The sequence below is a fragment of the Sorex araneus genome, chromosome 5 (genome assembly GCF_027595985.1).
Source record: "Sorex araneus isolate mSorAra2 chromosome 5, mSorAra2.pri, whole genome shotgun sequence".
In the NCBI taxonomy this organism is placed as follows: Eukaryota; Metazoa; Chordata; class Mammalia; order Eulipotyphla; family Soricidae; genus Sorex; species Sorex araneus.
The window spans coordinates 142,292,860-142,301,581 of NC_073306.1; the positions used below are offsets into that span (position 1 = coordinate 142,292,860).

General features: G+C 60.4%; 1 pseudogene; it reads right to left on the reverse strand.

The window, feature by feature from the left end:
* The window catches only part of LOC129405011 (uncharacterized), a 195,889-nt pseudogene extending 188,115 nt beyond the window's left edge, over window positions 1–7,774 (reverse strand).
* Window positions 7,775–8,722: the final 948 nt, after the last annotated feature.

The window sequence follows — 8,722 nt, forward strand, 5'->3', positions numbered from 1 at the left end:
TCAGCGGTCATCTCTGAATAGCATTACATGTCCGGCCCATCTGATTTTTGATGCCTTGGCAAATGAGACAGCATCCCTGATTTTTGACCATGGATGGAGGTCAGAACTCCGGATTCCTTCTCTCACTTGAGTGAGACATGATATTCCCAGCATAGCTCTTTCGATTCCTCTTTGGGATACCCTAATATCATTATCATCCTGCTTTCGTAGGGCCCAGGTCTCTGAGGCATATGTTAGTGCAGGAAGAACGGTGGAATCGAAAAGATGTGCCCGGAGTCGGAGGTCCATCGTCCTCTTAATCACTTCTTTGACGCTCTTGAAGGCATTCCACGCTGCTCTCTTCCTCCTGCACAGTTCTGGGACCAAGTCGTTCCTCATGTTGAGTTCTTGACCCAGGTACACATAGCTGCTGCATTTGGAGATGTTCATTCCATTGAGAGCAAATGGAACGTCCGGGACTAGTTTGTTTTTCATGAGCATCGTCTTGTTGAGGTTCAGCTGCAGTCCGACCTTTCCACACTTGCGGTCGAAGTTGGCCAGCATTTATGCCGCTTGGCTAATGTTTGACGTTATGAGAACGATATCATCAGTGAAGGAGAGGTGGTATAGTTTCTGACCATCTATCTTCACTCACATTCCTTCCCATTCCGGTCGTCCCATGACGTTCTTGAGGGTTGCACTGAAGAGTTTCGGTGAAATGGTGTCACCCTGCGAATCAATGCTCATGGCCAAGTTTGAATCAATGAATCAATGAGTCAATGAATCAATGCATCAATGCTCATGGCCAAGTTTGTGTTGACAAGGACACCAACACCACCGACACCTCTGTTGTCGCATGTTTTGAGGAATAATTCTTCTCCAGTGTCGAAAATGACGTGATGTGATAGATGTCTCCTCGTTTCGGTCGGACCAATGATGTCGTACTTGATCTTCTGTGCTTGCACCATCAGGTCCTCGATGGATGCTTCTGATGCCAGCATATGTGCATTGAAAGTACAGACAGTCATTTTAGTCTTTCTTCGTTTTGGCAGTCTAGTTTGTCCCTGAGATTTTTTCAGCCTCTCCTTGCTCATCCTTCTTAACGCTGCCGTATTGGGGGCTCTTTTGGTGTCAGGTGAATGAGGCCCATTGTTGTTACTGTTTTTGGTATATCGAATACGCCATGGGTAGCTTGCTAGGCTCTGCCGTGTGGGCGGGATACTCTTGGTAGCTTGCCATGCTCTCCGAGAGGGACGGAGGCTTTTAGGGCGGCCTCCAATCGCCCTAGGTAAGCATAAACTACTAGCGGAAACTATTGTTTAACTGTTGCCTGACCACTGTTACCCTAGACACTTGCCAAAACACCTTTGTTTGGAAACTAGATAAGGTTTTTCTGGAACAATAAGGCATGTGCTGCTTATGAAATCAAACCCTACATAAATGCTTGCTGCCTGAAGTCGGGGTCGCTGTAAGAGACCGCTCTGTGGGTGAGAGTTGGCCCCAGGAACTGGAATAGAACTCCCACTGCTTCTGCATTCTTGAGTTTGTGTCTGTTTCGCCGCTTGGGAACCCATGGTCCCGGCTTAACAGCTTCTCCTCTCCCAGACTCAGAGGCGGCTGAAGTACAGCAGTAAGTGCCCAGGTGTGGGGCTGTCTGGACTCCTGCTGGGCGTGGCTCCCGCCCCACGCCCAAGCCAGCGACCTGCTCCTTGCATCACAGAGTCACGGGACCAGGTGTGAGCGCTCAGGGCTGTGCCTCAGAAGACTTGTCACTAGCCCAGCCTGGTCTTGCCCAGGTGGGCGACTGTCTCCTGGGGCTGACGGCAGTGGCTCCCTCAGTTTCCCCTCAGAACAGCCTTCTCCCCAGACAGCCTCTGGAACCCTCCCCGCTGTGAACCAGCGGGCCAATGGGGGTGGGAACCTAGCGGTGGGGGAGAAGGTTCTGGAGCCGGGCCCTTCCCCACCAGGGCTCACAGCCTCCCCCCGGGCTGTGCTGACATGGGTCTGCTGAGCTCACTGCGAGGAGGGTAGGTGGAGGCAGGTCGCCCCCCTCTGAAACAGCACCTGGCCCACGGGGCAGTGTGGACACCGAGGACTCCGCCCACACGGGCCTGGAAACTGCACCTCCCTGTGCGCTCGCAGCGGACCAGGCCCAGGCCACCCCCACCCTGCCAACCCCAGAGGCCCAACGGGCCGCTCCATCATGCCCTCTCAGTCCTGCGTGTGGCACCCGCGGTGGGGGTCTCACAGCACCAGACCGAGGTGGGGCCAAAGCACAAAGAGAAGAAAGCAGGCGCCGGCAGAGCGTCCCGCTGCTCGCCCCCGGGACGGCGGCGCCCCTGCCCTCCACAGCCACGGTTGGCGACGCAGAGGTCCGGCTCCGAGGGCAAGACGGGGACGAGCGAGAGCCCGCAGCTGTCTGGTGGGGCAGCTCAGCCCACGTTTTCATTAGGAACGTGGAGACGAGCAGGACCCGATGAATAAGGAATAAGGCTTTGTTTGTCAGAGGAAGGACACTGGGGGCTTGGTAATCTGTCCCTTATTGTGTGTCTAAATTGGAATGCCCGGATAATAATTTAGCCTAAGCCACCAGGAAGAGATGGTGACTTATATAAATCACCCACCACTGAGCACAGAGCTCACTGAACAAATACCAACAGAAAGAATAATGTTTGCCTAATGGTGGTGAAATGTCAGACAAAGTGTGGACTCAGCAAAGCAATTGCTGTCAGCCCACACAGAAGGATCCCCCAGACCTCGTGTTCAAGGGCAGGCTGGGGCTCCTTCTCTGTGCTCCCCCACGGACAGACTCAACGCTTTGTTGTGTGAGGGAGAATGGAGACGAGGAACGAGAGGAGGAAGGGAAGCATCTCCCCGGGAAGGAAGGAGGCAGGGAGAGGCTTTCCGTGAACAAGAACTGATCTGCAGAGGAAGGTGGCAGGACGGGGCGGGAAGCAGCAAAGTTGCTTCTCGGGGCTGCTTTTGGCTACCCTCCATCCAAGGCCTGGTGTACAAACACTCCCGGCATTAGGGAAAGAAGGAGGAAAAATTCACGGAAAGCCACTGCGTGGTTGACAGGTGTCCTGTCTCAGAGACTGACCAGCAGTGACCTGTAACAGTCCCTGAGAAGGTTCCTCTATGAAAAGTATTAGACGACAGAGAGTTGATTACCAAGCTCTGCTCTCGGCTATGCCCTTGATATGTTGATTTTATGGTCAAGAGAGAAACCAGCCCCATCTTTGGGCGAGGCCGGAAGTCACACTGTGTGATCAGCACGTCCTGCCTGACCAGTACCCAGGGTGCTGGCTGGGAGTCACGGGCCAAGCACCTCAGGCTAAGACGACCCTGGGACCTGCGTTTGAAAGTCTGGCGGCTAGCCGGCAAAGCAGAGCATTTGTTGGACCCAGCTCTGGCTCTGTGATCTGTAGGGTGGTCTCTTCCCTGAGGAGCTCATAGATGCTCTACAGCAGTGGTGGAAAGATGCCACAGAACCCCGATATTCACTGCAAGTGCAGAGAGAACGAGCATTGGGCCACAGGGGGCCCGTCCCGGGGAGGAGTGGGTCACGAGCCGTCGCTGACGGTTTCTCTGCAGCTGGACTCTGACAGGACGAGCTCGCAACCGCTCGCAACTGGCGTTGGGGCACTCTTAGCATCTGCAAGTAGATTCTGGACCCAAAGCTCATGATTGACAAGGAACAGTGATTGATGAGGATCGGTGAGACGAACAAATCCAAGGGTGTTCAAGGGCCACTCAGCTGACGGCAACTGGACCCAACCATGGGCGGTGCCGGGCAGATGAGGCCCAGGAAGCAGAGCCTGCTCGGCATTCCCGCGGACCAGGGGCCACTGGCACGTGTCCGGGCTTTCAGGGTCCACCTTGCCAGTTCCAGGAAGAGCATGCTCAGCGCGGCAGGCCTGAGACTGCCCTCAGGTGGAAGTGCCGGGAAGCCAGCGAGCCCATCTCTCAGGGCCTCGGTGCCCTGGGTCCTGGGCGGATGGAGACCCCAGGAGAACACGGGCGGTTCCTGGCACGAGCAGAGTCTCAGCCCCGCTCTGGAAGAAAATGATTATCAGGTGACTGTGAGCATGTGATGCATCCAGGGCGGGTCTGAGCTTTGTGCAAAGCTCCTGCCACTTGAAGAGCACCGAGTGGACAGGGGAGAGGCCTGAGGGGCAGAGGGACCCCAGCCCGTCCTTCTGCAGCGGGAGGAGACCGGCTCTGGGAGGGCCCCTCCCAGGAAGTGGGTTCTGGGTGGGTCTTCCCAGTCTGTGCCGCTGTGGGGCGTGAGTGTGCCCCTAAGGCGGAGGGGCCAGGCGCCCCGGGGGAGGGGCACATGTCCTGGGGCCCAGCGTGGTGGCGACCTTGCAGGCTGAATGTGCATCTCCCCAAGCGACTGGCCCAGGACACAGAATCCCCCTCCAGCTGTGTGTCTGTGGCTCTGGGCCACGCTCCCCTCAGAGCTTGGGCGGGTGCGGGTGGCAGAGTCTGACGGAAGCCCCTTCTCTCTGCAGACACAGCAGCTGCAGCTCAGAGCCCGTGGCCAGCGTGGGCAGGGCGTGCTGCCCCCCCACCCCCCGTGCAACCCTGGCCTCGTGGACTCAGCCCCGTGTGACGCATATCAGTCGTGCAGTCCCCGCGTGACGGACACCAGTCGTGCAGTCCCCGCGTGATGGACACCAGTCGTGCAGTGCCCGCGTGACGCACACCAGTCGTGCAGTCCCCGTGTGACGGACACCAGTCGTGCAGTCCCCGCGTGACAGACACCAGTCGTGCAGTCCCCGTGGACGGACACCAGTCGTGCAGTCCCCGCGTGACGCACACCAGTCGTGCAGTCCCCGTGTGACGGACACCAGTCGTGCAGTCCCCGTGGACAGGCTCCGGGGAGCAGCTGTGTTTGCCAGGCCGAGGCCAGTCCCTGGGCACGAAACACCTAAAGAGCAGGCGCCTCTGAGAGTCCCAGGGCTCCCCGCGCCTGAACAGCGCGTCTGGCCCTCCGTGGCCTGTTCCCCCCGAGCTCCTCGAACTGAGGGGATGTTGCCAAGCCTCTCTCCCGACCACGGGGTTTCTGCTCCGAGAGGCAGTTGCTCGTGTCTGGGGTGAGGACGCCGAGGCACGAGGGCGGCAGGTCCCAGTGCCTGCTGCTCTGCCTCTTTGCCGTGCATCTATTCATCTCTGGGTTGGCCCGTAGCCCCATCAAGCACCTTCCCAGAAGGGCCAATGTTCTCAGGCTGGCGTGAGTGGGGGCCCGCTAGACCGCATGTCACAGAACACACGTGATGTGTGTGTTCCATATTTCATTAATGTGTTTCTAAAGAGGTGCTGATTTGTTTTGCCTGAGCACAGTGCGATTTTTCAAATGGTGCGTGTAAGCCCTGCCACCGGCCCAGTGGGGGGACCCGCGCTCAGCCTCGGAGGGTGTGTTTACTAAACTCGGTAATAGGCACCCTCTGACGCGGGAGGAGCAGGCTAGCCCGAGTCACCGCAGACATGCTGTTCTCTAAATATTCATAACACCGGCGTGTTGGGGCCCCATCTCCAGAGCTCGGGGCTCCTGATCCCAACAGGCCCCGGTGTCGAGACCTGCTTGAGGGTGTTGTGGAATCCACAGAACTGGCGGGTGGCTCTGTCCCCCGTCTGTAGCTCAGGGGCCCTCCCTGCTGTCAGCCATAAGGCAGCAACTGGGAGGCCCCACCTGAGTCCTCCCTGGACAGTGGCCACCGTCTCCAGGAGCTCCTTTGTCTCAGAAGGGCCACTGAACCCTGCAGTCTGTGTCTGGGGACCCTGAGTGACCTCTCAAAGACAGCAGCCCGGAATCAAGCTCGACAGATGCTGCCGACATCCACCCACCGAGGCACAGAAGAGGCTGCCCAGGCTGCCCCCAAGGTGGGCCACCCCGCCAGCCATGGGGGTAAGCGAGGGGCCTGGCTGGGGGACTGGGAGCAGGTCCACGCTGGGGATCAGGTGACGGGCCCGTCCCATCCCACAGCCCAGGAGTGGAGGGAGACCCAGAGTATGCTGGGATGGCCCTTGGCACGGCCACCTCTCCCGAGAGCTCCCGGCTGTCCCTCGCGCCCCAGTGGACACACCAGACCACTGAGGGGTGTAAGGCCAGGGCTCAGGTCAACTCCCAGAGTCACCCGGGGCCAGCAGCTCAGGCCCTGCAGCCTGGTGCTCACAGGAAGGAAGAGGGCAGCTGTGCCGGACAGGAAGTAGGTCAGCAGACAGGAAATGAGCCAGGAAGACACACGGGGACACCCGCCTGAGTGACCCAGAGTCCAGCGGGGGTTCTGGCCTCCACACCTGATCCCTGCCGGGCACCTGGGGGTATCCTGGATCCCTGGAGCCCCCATTCTCACGGTCAAGGCCACTTGGCACACACTGGCCATAGGAGGCCTGACCTCTCACCTTCTGTCCTCGTGTCCAGGTGTCCCTCCTCCTGGGAGGCTCCAGGGGTAGCTGAGAGCTGGGGCTGGGCAGTCTGCACCCCACCAGAGGGCGGCTCGTGAGCCCCCGTGCACCCCCTCCGGGCCCAGGCCATCGAGGGTGAGGGCCACTGCTCCCAGGGGCCCAGAGGTGGCCGGCCCACTCTCCACAGCCCACCCTGTCTCTGCCGCCCACGCAGAGGCCTGGGAAGCTGCGGAGTGTGTGCCCACTGCTTTGCTCGGGTTGGCGACGGAGGAGGTGAGCGGGACGGCCTGGGTCCGAGTGGAAACTGACTTCCCGTGGATAGAGGCAGCAGCCCCGGCGGGCCCTTGGGTGGCGGCCCAGCCCTCCCCCCGCAGCCCCCTGCCTGGAGTGGCTGCCTGCCGGGCGCCCGCCGTGGGCCACGGGTGCCATGTCTGCGTGTCGCCATCCGAGCCCACCTGGGCGCTAAAAGCAGACGTTTAGGGCCCCGTGGTGAGAATTGCAGAGCACTTTGCAGCGGTCAACATTTATTGGACTCCTGAAAAACAGGAGCAGATCTGCTCATATCTTCCCCAAAACACGACTTGTTATTCTGTGTCTCCCCAGAATGCGCCTGGTCGCGGCAGCCTTGGGCCAACGCTCTCAGGGCCGCCCCGGGTGCTCTGGGGCCACCCCTGGCCAGGCCGCCCGGGGTCACAGTGGGGCCACACGGGGTCGTGCACACACACTGGGAGTCCTGGGCCCGATGTCCTCCCACCCCACCCCTCCTCCCTGTCCCCCTGCAGCCTCGCTGCTCCAGAGCTCCGGAACACTCCGGCCAGTGGTGGCCACCGGGTGCTGGGGACATGCCACGTGTCTGCCCTCCAGGGTGGAACCACATCCTCGAGATGGCGGCGCCCCGCCAGCCTCCCCCCTGCCGCCGCCCAGGGCTCACTGAGGGCCTGGGTGTGCGTCCCGCGGAGCTGCACAGCCCGTAGCTGACTGAACCCTGCAGGGCCCGGCCGGGGCCCAGCCTGCGGCTTCTCCACAAGACGCCTGGCGCGGGTCTCTGCTAGAACCACCGGCCTTTCCCTCGGCACCGGCCAGGCGCTCTCGGACACTCAGTGCAGCGGTGGCCCCGGGGCTCTCCCAGCAGTCTGGGAGCTCTGAGGGAGGCAGGGAGGCAGCGCCGAGGCCGTGCAGGTCGGGCCTGGGCGTGGCCCGTCCCCAGGCTCAGCTCACACCGGGGAGCGAGGGGAAGACACTCGGTCGGAGGAGAGACGCCCTCTCTCCTCAGAGAGTGGGGGCCCTTCCTCCGTACCAGAAGGACTCTCAGGACAGCTGTGAGGTCCGGGAGCACCGAGGGCCGTGTGAGGCTGTCCCGGGTAGACTCGGGCGACACCGGCATGTTCTGTCCCCTGCAGTAGCAGGAGGTGATGAAGCCGCCAGAGGAGGTGACTGTGTCCGGGAGCCACCGGTGGCCGAGACGGAGGGGACTCGGAGAAGCCAGGAGACGGCCCAGGTCTCCAGCAGGCCGTGAGGACAGCCCACCACGACAGCCCTCCTCATTGCTTGATTCCTGGCGTGGGGGCACCCTCGGCAGTGCTGGCACTACTCCTGGCTCTGTGCTCAGGTTGCCTCAGGAGCCGGGGCTGGGTCTCAGGAGTCTCCACCGGCTGACCCGCTGCCCTTTCCCATGGGCGTGGCTCCTGGGGTGCTCAGGTGACTGGGGTACAGGGGTCCGTCACGGGCCTCCTGACTGAGCGTGTCCCAGCCCCCACCTCATGCTTGGGTAATGTGCCGAGAAGGCAAACCTTAGGCCTTTGTAGGGGTCAGCGCAGTCGTCAGCTGGCGGGTGCCCGCCCCATGCACGGGCTCGGGTTTGGGGTCCAGGTGGTCCCCTGAGCACACCAGGAGTGGTCCCTGAGCACAGAGCCAGGAGGAAGCCTGAGCAGCGCTGGCTGTGGCCTCTCACCACCTCCCCCAAAACATCTTTGCAGGAAACCAGCTCCCCTAGGAGCCACGGGGAGCTCTAGGGAAAACACAACACAGACATCACGCTTCCTGAGGTAAACGGAGCTGTGGGCACAGAGAAGAGAGCATCGTGCACACACACACACACACACACACTCACACACACACAGACACTCACACACACCCACAGACCACACGCACATACCACCATACTTACACCACATTCACACACCACTGACACCACACGTACACATATATGCACATACCACACTCATACACTACAATACACCACACCACACAACACCACTTCCACACCCACGTATACACATTGCCAATTCATACATCACAATACACCGTACCACACCACACATGCACCACTTAC